Source organism: Haemaphysalis longicornis, unplaced genomic scaffold (assembly GCF_048455015.1).
Source record: "Haemaphysalis longicornis isolate Haplotype H1 unplaced genomic scaffold, Haemaphysalis longicornis Haplotype H1 scaffold_3, whole genome shotgun sequence".
Classification (NCBI taxonomy): Eukaryota; Metazoa; Arthropoda; class Arachnida; order Ixodida; family Ixodidae; genus Haemaphysalis; species Haemaphysalis longicornis.
Window position 1 is genome coordinate 199,088,041 of NW_027526335.1, and position 11,059 is coordinate 199,099,099.

Sequence of the window (11,059 nt, forward strand, 5' to 3'; positions counted from 1 at the left end):
CGGGGGTCGCACCCCCTATACGTTATATATACTCTGAATAAAGAAGCAGCCGTTGGAAATGCCAGCCACGGTGGTCGACAGCTAGTTTGAACAGCGAGCATGCCGCAGCGCCGATTGCGCGAATGGCGGCGTGGTCGACAGCTCTCGTTTGAACAGCGAGCATGTCGCAGCGCGAAGTGCGCGGATGGCGCCGTGGTCGACAGCTAGTTTGAACAGCGAATCTCAGCGCGGAGTGCCGCGGATGGGTTCATTCTAGTTTGATAGCACGAGGCTAGCCTAACTCCTGAACTCTGTTGCTGCTTTCGGTACATCAGCACCTTGCCTTGCCATGTTTGCACTAAAGGCGTCTCATATATGGCATCACAAGCGAACACAGAAACTATTGATTTAACATTAGGGGAATCAAAATGCTCACCTTGCAATTGCTCCCATACGGCGACAGTCGCATCCCCCAGGCGAGTCGCTTGCAGTGGGGCCTGCACATACTGCGAGCGTATAGGCCTCCTGCGCGGTCCAGGGAGGGTTCCGAAACCGACTTCCGGGCAGTACTTCTGTGTAGTACAAAGCTGCCGGGGTCCCATAGGACCCCGTGTTGACACAAGCAAATTGAGCTCGATATTCCCTATTGTTTTGTGACATGGCCTCCAACCCATCACCGGCGCATCCTGTCTCGTCCGGCGATAAATTTGGCATCAGGGAAGAAAGCTTTGCAGCTATAAATACGTTTACAGCGTCGGCGAAAGTGCAGGGACGGTGACGGCGCTCTGCCACTCGCTGATTCACCGATCGATAGTCGCATCAAGTGAAAGCTTCTTGTTGATGCTAATACACTTAGTGAGAAGAACGTTTCAACTACAGCCGATCAAACAAGGAGAATAAGGCAATCTACGATAATCGCGCGCAAAAGCAAGGGAGTCTCGCGGACCACACGCTGGTCCGCTAAGGTGAGCCGTGCTCTTGCCCACCTGCGCTTTTACGCGTTCGTTTTCAATAAACACCACTGGTTTGCGTCATCGTTGCGAATACAAAGTGGTAGGACTAACTGAGTGGCCGTTTTGATTCCTTGCTTGTTCTCACTTTGTTTACGCTCTTGCATCATATATCCCCAGTTTGCACTTAACGGAAAAGAATAAGGGTCGGCAACGTATTCAGGTGTAGTAGCGAGTTGCATGAAGTCGACATGGTGGAGGGCTATTTGGCAAATTAGGTGGGAGGGAGGAGCGGGCTTTAAAGGTAAAGATAAGAAATTCAGCGGATTAGCAATAATATGTGACAATATTCTGGCAAAGTTTCAATATGGGGAATAATGCAGGTGGAAGCGATCAATTTCCTGTCGTTGTCTCCCGTCAAACACTATTTAAGGTCAGAACTGTCGTGTCGCCATCCAGATTGTTAGTGACGGGGGGGGGGGGGGATGGCAGTTCTGACGACGTACTGGGTGCCGTATAATACAGCCCTGCAGGCCACATTTGGCCCGCGGGCTGTAGATTGCCGATCCCTGCTGTAGATATAACCAACACAGTCAGTGACGATCGGATATGTAAATATTTGGGCCGCGCGCAGTCTATGTGGCTGTGTTATGTTATGTAACTATAGTATTACACATCTCTGCACTAGCGGACATGGGATTTGCTGCTTGTTTTGCGTCCTCTAGTTGCGCTTAATTTGTTTATTTGACGCTATTGCCTCACCTACTCACCTGTATATATATACCCTGCCGTTAGTAAATTGTATGTCGTAAAATGTTAAGCAGCGATTATTTATTTTGCGAAAATACAAAACAATCATCCCACTCCTTTTCAAGGCGATGCCAGGCCAGCACTGTCAGCTGAGTCGGCTGCGCTTCTCGCACCGTCTTGCATATGCTACCGCTGAAGCAACCATTTACATTAGGAGAATTCTCTGTTTATGGAATATTTTTGAACTGTTTGCTTGTCAACGGTACGCAAGAATTAAAAACGATAAGGATCGTCAGGAAGGTAGACCACCCGACTTGGGGATACTGTCCCACATCGCTAAGATAGCGACAGCTCGCTCAAGAGAAAGCCGCTAAATCGGCATGTTGTAGCAGATATTATTTCGTTTAGCCTGGGCAGCAACTTTAAGGTCAGTTTATTCAGTATGCAGTCACTTAAGCGCATCACAATAGGATTGAATTAAGTACAAACAACTTTCGTTCTGGCTTGTAATTGAAAACACCTGGAGGGCGGTGGGGGGCATCAGCTTTTGTACTACCCAGAGGCGTCGGCCACTAGGGGGGGCTGCATGTCGCCAAAACTCCAGCCCAGGAGCACTATACAGTGGCGACGCTGTCGATAGGCTCCTGCACTGCAGTTTGCCGGCATGCAGCGCCCCTTCAAATTCGACTCGTCTGGGTAGTACAAAAGCAGACGACCGTCAGCGCCCTACAGGTGTTTTCAATTACAAGCCACAGAGAAGGTTGGTTGTACTTAGAATAATCGCGTTGTGGCTTGTTTAACTGACTACATACTGAATGAATGAATGAAACAGCCTTTAGAGTAGTCGCAGAGGCTAAAAAAAATAACATTCGCGACAACAAGCGGATTTATCGGGTTTTTTTTTGAGCGAGCTGTCGTGGTCGTCGCGAAGTGGGACAGTATCGCCATGTCGGGTGGTCTGACTTCCTGACGACAATTATCTTTCTTTCTTCTCCAGTGCAGTAGACAAAGAGAAGTTCACAAGTAGCATAAACACAGAACGCTGTTCATTCTATAGCGTAAGGTAACTGCAAAAGGTTGTTTCAGCGAAGCATGCAAGCGGACGCAAGAAGCACAGCCCACTCAGCTGGCACTGCTGCCCTGCAGGCTGGTTTAACATTCTTGGTTAACATTTTACACTGCAAGGTTTAAGAAGGGCAGGGCATACATGTATACTGGCGAGTAGGTGAGGCTAGCGTCAAATAAACAAAATTACGCGCAATTAAAAGACGCAAAAAGCCCAAAATTGCACGTCCGCTGCCTGCAGAGATGTGTACTTCTCTATTTAGGTAACATAACACAGACTTATACATGGTACGCGGCCAAAATATTTACATAAGATTGTCAGTGACTGTGTGTTCAGTGCAGGGGTCGTCGCTAACAATCTGAACGCCGACACGCAGGTTTGGTGCTCAAATAGGATTAGACGGCGAGAACAAGAACATAGAATTTATAGCTTCCAGTTGCATTGCCCCCCATCTTCACACTTCGCCAGGTTATTGTAAGATATTACTGCTAATTCATTGAATTTTTTCGGTTTGCGTTCAAAGCCTCCCTCGCCCTCCCACCCAATTTGGCGTTCAGCCCTCAGCCGTGTCGGCTTCATGCAACTCTGCCCCACAACACAAAACGTTGGTGACCCTTAGTCTGTTACGTGCGAAAATGGAATATATGACGCAAGAGCGTAATTAAACAAAGTGCGAACAAGCAACAAAAGAGAACGGCCACTCAGTTCGTACTACCACTTTGTTTCACGGCCACTACTTTCGGAATCACAAAACACATATCACACTTCTGACGCTCGGTGCGTTTTTTCACCGAGCCACGCAATAAAACGGCAAACTAGCGCAGCACCATGTATTCTTAGTGGCAACGCAAACCAGCCGTGTTTAATGAAAGTGAATGCATAAGTGTGCCGGTTCACAAAATCACGGCCCACCGCACGAGCCTACTGTACGAGAGACTCACTGACTATTACGTGCGACCATCGCCGATTGCGTTACTGTTCCTTTTTAAGCGGCTATTGTTGAAGAGTCCTTGTCAACAAGTCCTTGTCAAAGAAGAAGCCTTCACTTCAAATTTTCCTTCATACGACCATCGATGAGTGAACCTAGCTGCGAGTGGCAGGACGCCGTTACACTCCCGGCACTTCGTGGACGCTGTAAACTCATTTAGCGCTGCAAAGCTTTTTTTCCCTAATGCCGAGTTGAACGCCGGAATAGATTGGACGCGTCAGAGATGGGCTGGAGACCATGTTGCAAAACAGTCGGCTGTATCGAGCTCACTTCTCTTCTATCAACAGGGATCCTATGGGACCCCCTCCCGAACTTTGTACTACGCGGAACTACTGCCGAAAGCAGGTTTTGCAGCGCTTCCTGGGCAGCGCAGGAGCCTCATAACGCGACAATGCAGTGGCGTAGAAAAAGAGGTGGAGATTCGTCCATACTGCCTGAAGAAACATAACTTGCAGTCGAAGAGCAGCGTTAACGAACATTCTCGCGCGTACCAACGTCGCGATGAACGCCAAAACACACACAGCAACTTGTACGCTACCGCAAACTGGTAAACAGTGGAATAGGAGACACGGCGGCGCTAGTCTCCAATGTGGATGCATGTAAACGCAAACCCGTGGTATTTACCCAATTCGACCAACCAATGCGATACGCTACTGCCCCATATATGTGAACGCGCTGTATGAAACCACGAGTGTCGCCCGGTGGAGACTGCAAATATGGCTGAAGGTCGTAAGTAATGGGGTTGAGTTGGATGGGAGTGGTGACGTTTAACACGACTGCCCATGCCTCGTACGGTGTGCTGGCGATTATTATTTTTTGCCGGGTCAGCATTTGTACGATGACGAATTGCTGGAACATGGTGGATTGAATGCCACTACCGGTTTGTAGGCCGTTCGTGGGGATTGAATCGGTCCAGGCAGACAGGTTCAGGCCGGTGCGGGGGCACTAGACGATTGTATAGTAGTTTTCTGGCTGACAAAGTAAAACGAGTTATTTTGGGCTGTGGTATTGCGCAGCTTCGACCAGTTGAGTCTATTAGCTTTTTGACCAGAGAGAATTTGATGTTTCGGCGTGGCCGTTAACAGGAATCACATTGCCAAAAGGATATGAGGGTGCTTAGGGGAAAGAAATAATGTTATTTCACTTTGTTTGGTTTGAGATGCGCCCTTAAGCAGGGAAAGAACGACTGAGCGAGTTACGATGGATGGTTTAACAGGTTAAGCAATTTACTGTGTGGTTTAGGTGGATGACTGCACAAAACATTGTGGACGACTGGTATTTGAGTGAGCGAAAAACGTCATTTCTTGAATAGCTAGCAAACAAGGAACAAAAAAAAAATAAAAGCCACGAATGAAGAAAACAAAATAAATGCGAAGCAGTTGCAAAAGTTTGGGAGTACCATCATCCCGCTGTGGGGACAAACCGGCTGATGATGATGATCGATATAAGAAAAATAATACTGACCGGATTTATATTGATGATAACTATCAATTAACGGGTCTAATTAAAGTGAAGATTTAAGATAACAGTGCCAATAAAAATGATTTCAAATCCACGCTGTTAAGGTAGTTTGAAAGGAAAGCTTTAAATGACACGCACAGCAATTCCACTTGCAACGTCTCTTGAATTCCACACACGGCTCTACAAATATTGAAAGGAGAGATTGAGCCAGCCGTTACTTGGAATTCGCGGGGGCGGTGTCCCGAACGCAGCAGCGTCGGCCGCGGCCGGGCTAGCGCGGTGGACGCCACCGCCGTAGCACGGCCGTGCATCGGCAGAAAGAAAACGGAGAAGAGCGGCATTCGAAGGGTGAAACAGCGTAACCCAGTCATCCTGATGTGCTAGCTCGGGGCTAGACCATAGCGTGACACAAGCCAACACGCCGAAACAATTCGGCGTGTGAGCTAGTTAGTTTTGTAAGTTTAGTAGGTTAGTAAGTTTAGTAAACTAGTTTGTTTAGTAAGGCGGAGAAATGCGCGAAAGCTGAGAAAACTTTCATAGTCGCTATTTATCAAGGCAAGGTGCTCCTTTCACCTTTGGTAATACCTATTGAAACACAACCGAATTGGTATTCATCAATTTGCAAAACGGAGTCCGATTCGTGGCAAGCAGTGCGCAAAAGGTAGCGTATTTCTAACGGAAAGATGTCTGTATGTGGTCGCTACATTTTGTTTCCCGCCCTTCGAACCAATCGTAAAGGTATCTTTGCCGTACGACCATTTAATTCCGTCCGGTCCGGGCTATACAGGATGTGCTGTTAATTAGGCCGTGTGAAGGAAGCGTGCAATGGTCGCGAAGCTGTGCCAAAACATTCCCAAAACAGCCGCCGCTAAAGCAGACGACGAAGCCGCACCGCCGATGCGGCCGGCTGTGATCAGGCACCTCCACGCAAGGAACGCTGGGTAAATTCGCCCCGCCTTCTACAGTGTGCTCCGTGAGTGAATCCCCCCTCTCTCGCCCCGCCACGCCGCCCCATCCACCGCATTGGGTGTTTGTGGTCCCGCACGCCGCGAAAGAACCGTTGGCTGGAACAGGTAGAAAGCTTTGCTCTAAAAAGCCAACTTCCACATATGTATATATCAAGGTTGGTGGAAAAATAGCCACGTCGTAAGAAGAGAAAAGATACGTCGATGGTAGACGCTGAATAGCGTCCACTGTGGTCAAGGTGTCCATCGGGAATGCGTGAACGTGTCCGTCCAGCGTGTTGAAACAGATGGGTGCATCGTCGTGAGTCACATAAGATGGATGTCTAATGATTGCAACTCATCGTTTCGCCTTTAGGACGTCCCAAAGAACACACAACCCCGTGAATTCTTTAAAGAAGCCATGAAGAGAAAATAAAACTTCGTGTAATTTGAAACAACTAGGATTCAGTATCTCAATCAGCCTCACTACAGCCCCAAAAGATGTTTATGGCGAAAAAAAGCAAGGAGTGTTTAAAAACTTTCAAATGTTGCGCCACAGTGACGTGTTATGAGCACGAATGACGTCATACGGGCCAACAATAAAACATAATTTTCAGTGCGTTACCTGCACGTTAGCATTTAAGTGATGCGGTCAAATGGAACTAGAGGCCCCATTACAGACGTCCAGTCATGTGTTGTCGCGACAGGTGAGTTATGCGGCCGGCAATCGCACAAAGTTCCGGGACGTCATAAAAAAAGTTGCGGGAAATTGGCTAGGGAGTCACGGCTGCTTGAAACGTTTCCTTTAATATCTCCGGTATTTGTTCGAAGATTGCGCTGATATTGGTATCACTGTTATCCGGACTAAGCAGTGTTTCTAATAAAACCAACTTGTATTTTGTCTTCATGACTCCTTTAAAGGGAAGAAACGTTTCTCATTACCCGAGCATTTGTTTTTACACTTCAAAGTGGGAGCAGAAAACCGAGGAAAAATTACTGGTCTGCTTCTGATTCCTTCTTTCGAAATATTGTTGAAAAGTCTGCGCAAGAAGCCGCCTGGCAACAGATATCATAAGGGCATGTCCAAATATATTTTTAGCACCATCCCCACAGCGAAAAAGAAGTTTCACACCTGGGTCGCCTTCCTCGAATACCAATGAGACTTACTTACTGGCAGACTAATCTAATTGGCAGACTGTTTCGGTTTTGATACTTCCCTAGCTTACTAGACGCTTTTCGAAAAGTAGACGACAGCGAATGAGGGTCTCAATAAGAATGCGATAAGCCTGCAAACTAGCCTGCCCCAAGCAGTGTAGTTCGAAGGCTTACACTGGCTTGGCCGGCCGCAATTTCGCAAAGGACCACCTCCATAGAGTACAAAACCAGTGAAGAAGCCGTAAACGAAGGGACGAACGACGCCCGGTTGTGGCCGCCGGCAGCCGGCTGCAAACAAATGCCTCTTCGGCGGAGATCTGCTCCGCTGGTGACCTGTTGGGGAGAGACGGTGGAGAGGGGCTGAACAACGGTGTGATAGAAGCCCCTGGGCCTACCATATTTCGAGTCTACAGTAAATCAGGCTTTTCTACTTTGGCTCTCCACTATGTGCGTAAAAATGTTTTTCACGTAGCGCTGCTTCTTTTCTCCCTCACGTGGACAAAAATAGACATGAATTTTCATCTCCGGCCAGAAATTTGCGCTGAGCCGACATGGCACGGGAAGTGAACGGTATGAATGAGGAATCGTCTGCTATTCCTGCTGTCAGCACAGTGGCACGAAACAAGCGCACAGAAACAACGGATAGAATGATTTTCCTAAAATATTTTCATGAACCAGGAAACAAAAACTAGGCATTTGTAATCAAACTGCAGCGTAATCAAAAATTTAAACGCGACAAAAAAATGTACCTCTGCCTATGTGCGTTAAATAAAATCTTATTTTCTATTGGAAAGTGCGCAGATTTCGCAGCACTCTTTCCAGTAGAGCCAACCTTAGGGGTTCACCCGTAGATCAAGGTTTTCGTGGTCTCACCTAGGAATTCCAACGTTATTTCTTCTTTGTAGGTCATATTTAACTTCGCTGATGGGCTGGTCTTTATGGCTTGTAGCCATAGAGGAGAGAGAGAGAGAATAACTTTATTGTGTGCCCGGTGGGAAAAGGAAGAGGTTGGAGATCCTCCTCGGTCCTCTTCCCCTTTTTAGGCGGCAGCCAGGAGTCCTTGGACCCCGGCGGCGTCTTCAGCCATCCGGACGAGTTCGACTTGAACTTCGGGATCGGAAATAAAAACGTTTTTTTCCCCCTCACAGTTTCACGCTGAAATATTTTTCTTACGCCCGCCCGTGCTTGTGGTAGCCGTGTGTAGGCACAGTACGCTAATCCGTTCATCTTCACCATGCTGCGTTCGCCGAGCGCGCAGTGAAACAGGACGCCATTTTCACTCAACTCGCGGCTACTTTGGGTGCAAATTTCACTCGCGACGCCATCTACCCTCGCGAAATGTAAACAAACGGAGACAAAACCGACAAAACGGTTTCCACTGAATACGCTAAATGTTGGCAGCTGCTCAAATTCATTTATAGTTTTTGCGGGAGGTTTGAACCTCATCGTTTACCCGTGCGCGACGGCCTATGACGTGGTGTCGAACAGTTAGAGTTTTCCATAAAACCCACCCAATAGGAACAAAGATTATTTTTAAGAACATTACGTGTTTTAACAAGATACGCAATAGCTGGACCGCCCGTGGGTATACCTAATTCGTTTGTACTTGTAAATGCTGCCCAATAGTTGTCCGGAAACAAATTTTTCTGTATTGAATTAGCACGCCTACAAAAACGCGGGCAGGAGTTTTTTTTTTTTACTTACACTTCTTTGGTCATGGAATTTTGTTCCGTTTGCCGACGCTCGCGTAGCTCTTAGCATCTTTTGGGAGTTTATGCAACCGCATGCCTCCCCCTACAAGCCCATGTTATAGCAATACCTACAATACCTATACTTATATGTTAGCCCATACCTGTAGCTATTGCGATACCATACCTATAAACAGAATCTCCCGACTGAATGGCTGACTGACTGATTCCCTCCTTCACCAACGCCCAACCAAAAACTGCTTTCCCTGGACACTTGCACTTTGGGGAGTACATTCGTGTCATGACGTAGGGCCTCAGTAGGGCGGGATTTTTCGTATGGTTAGGCTCTTTTCTTTTTTTTTTACTACGGTTAATGAAGTGAACATTTTTTTAATATACAGAAGAAAGAAAGAAAAACACGCGCCCAGAGTGGGGACCGAACCCACGCCTTTCGATTAAATGTCGAATGCCTTACCAATTCGGCTATCTGGGCGACTGTGTTCTCCTTCACTTTCTGGGCTATTTATATTTACTAGAAGTGTATCTGACACTTGAGGGTGCTAGCCAGCGCCACTCTGACTACACGGGGAGAACCCCCGGGGCGTGACTCCAACGTCTACAGCCTGTCATGAGCGGGTAACTGGCGGGCAGCCCTCTTAAGCTACCTAGGCATCAAGGCTGCCAGAACCGAGACCCTCGCTAGGCTTTCGCAGAATAATATAGTAAGGAAATGAGGGGCTCGTTGAGGAAATACAGAAAGATAGGTCAGCAGTCTACGACGCCAAAGGAGGCATAGGGGTGTGGTTAGGCTCTTTTCTTTTTTTTTTTACTACGGTTAATGAAGTGAACATTTTTTTTTAATATACAGAAGAAAGAAAGAAAAACGCGCCCAGAGTGGGGACCGAACCCACGCCTTTAGATTACATGTCGAATGCCTTACCAATTCGGCTATCTGGGCGACTGTGTTCCCCTTCACTTTCTTATCTATTTATATTTACTAGAAGTGTATCTGACACTTGAGGGTGGTAGCCAGCACCACTCTGACTACACGGGGAGAAGGGGACCTGCTTTTCAACCCACGGGGCGTGACTCCAACGTCTACAGCCTGTCATGAGCGGGTAACTGGCAGGAAGCCCTCTTATGCTACCTAGGCATCAAGGCTGCCAGAACCGAGACCCTCGCTAGGCTTTCGCCGAATAATATAGTAAGGAAATGAGGGGCTCGTTGAGGAAATACAGAAAGATAGGTCAGCAGTCTACGACGCCAAATCGAAAGGCGTGTAATCGAAAGGCGTGGGTTCGGTCCCCACTCTGGGCGCGTGTTTTTCTTTCTTTCTTCTGTATATTAAAAAAAATGTTCACTTCATTAACCGTAGTAAAAAAAAAAAAGAAAAGAGCCTAACCACACCCCTATGCCTCCTTTGGCGTCGTAGACTGCTGACCTATCTTTCTGTATTTCCTCAACGAGCCCCTCATTTCCTTACTGTATTATTATGCGAAAGCCTAGCGAGGGTCTCGGTTCTGGCAGCCTTGATGCCTAGGTAGCATAAGAGGGCTTCCCGCCAGTTACCCGCTCATGACAGGCTGTAGACGTTGGAGTCACGCCCCGGGGGTTGAAAAGAAGGTCCCCTTCTCCCCGTGTAGTCAGAGTGGCGCTGGCTACCGCCCTCAATTGTCAGATTTTTTTTTTATTTTTTTATTTATTTACCCTCAGGGCCGGAAGGCATTACAGAGGGGAGTGGTTACAATCTACAATACAAACGTAAAAAAAAAAGCAGTCAGTTACAATATAAACGCAAATAAAGCAATCATTTTGTTATATAAAGATACATTCATATCAAGTAAATAAACAATTCAGGTAAATAACAAAAGCAGTCAGATAAAATACAAACGCAAATAAAGCAATCAGTTTGTTATGTAAGGATGAGTTCACCTTATTATACAATGTTAGGTAGGGTATCGTGAAAAAAATGGTTATCAGTAATCGATACAATTTCTGCAGGAAGGTGGTTCCAGTCTCGTGATGTACGGGGTGTAAATGATTGCGCGAACGTTCTCGTAAGACATGAGTTGAGACCT

The 11,059-nt window shown here is 47.1% G+C and overlaps 1 non-coding gene across 1 annotated transcript; it reads right to left on the reverse strand.

The window, feature by feature from the left end:
• Positions 1 to 9,402: 9,402 nt before the first annotated feature.
• Trnak-uuu (transfer RNA lysine (anticodon UUU)) lies at positions 9,403 to 9,474 on the reverse strand. The gene has a single exon. It is a non-coding gene; the product is annotated as a tRNA-Lys (tRNA).
• Between the last annotated feature and the right edge of the window lie 1,585 nt (positions 9,475 to 11,059).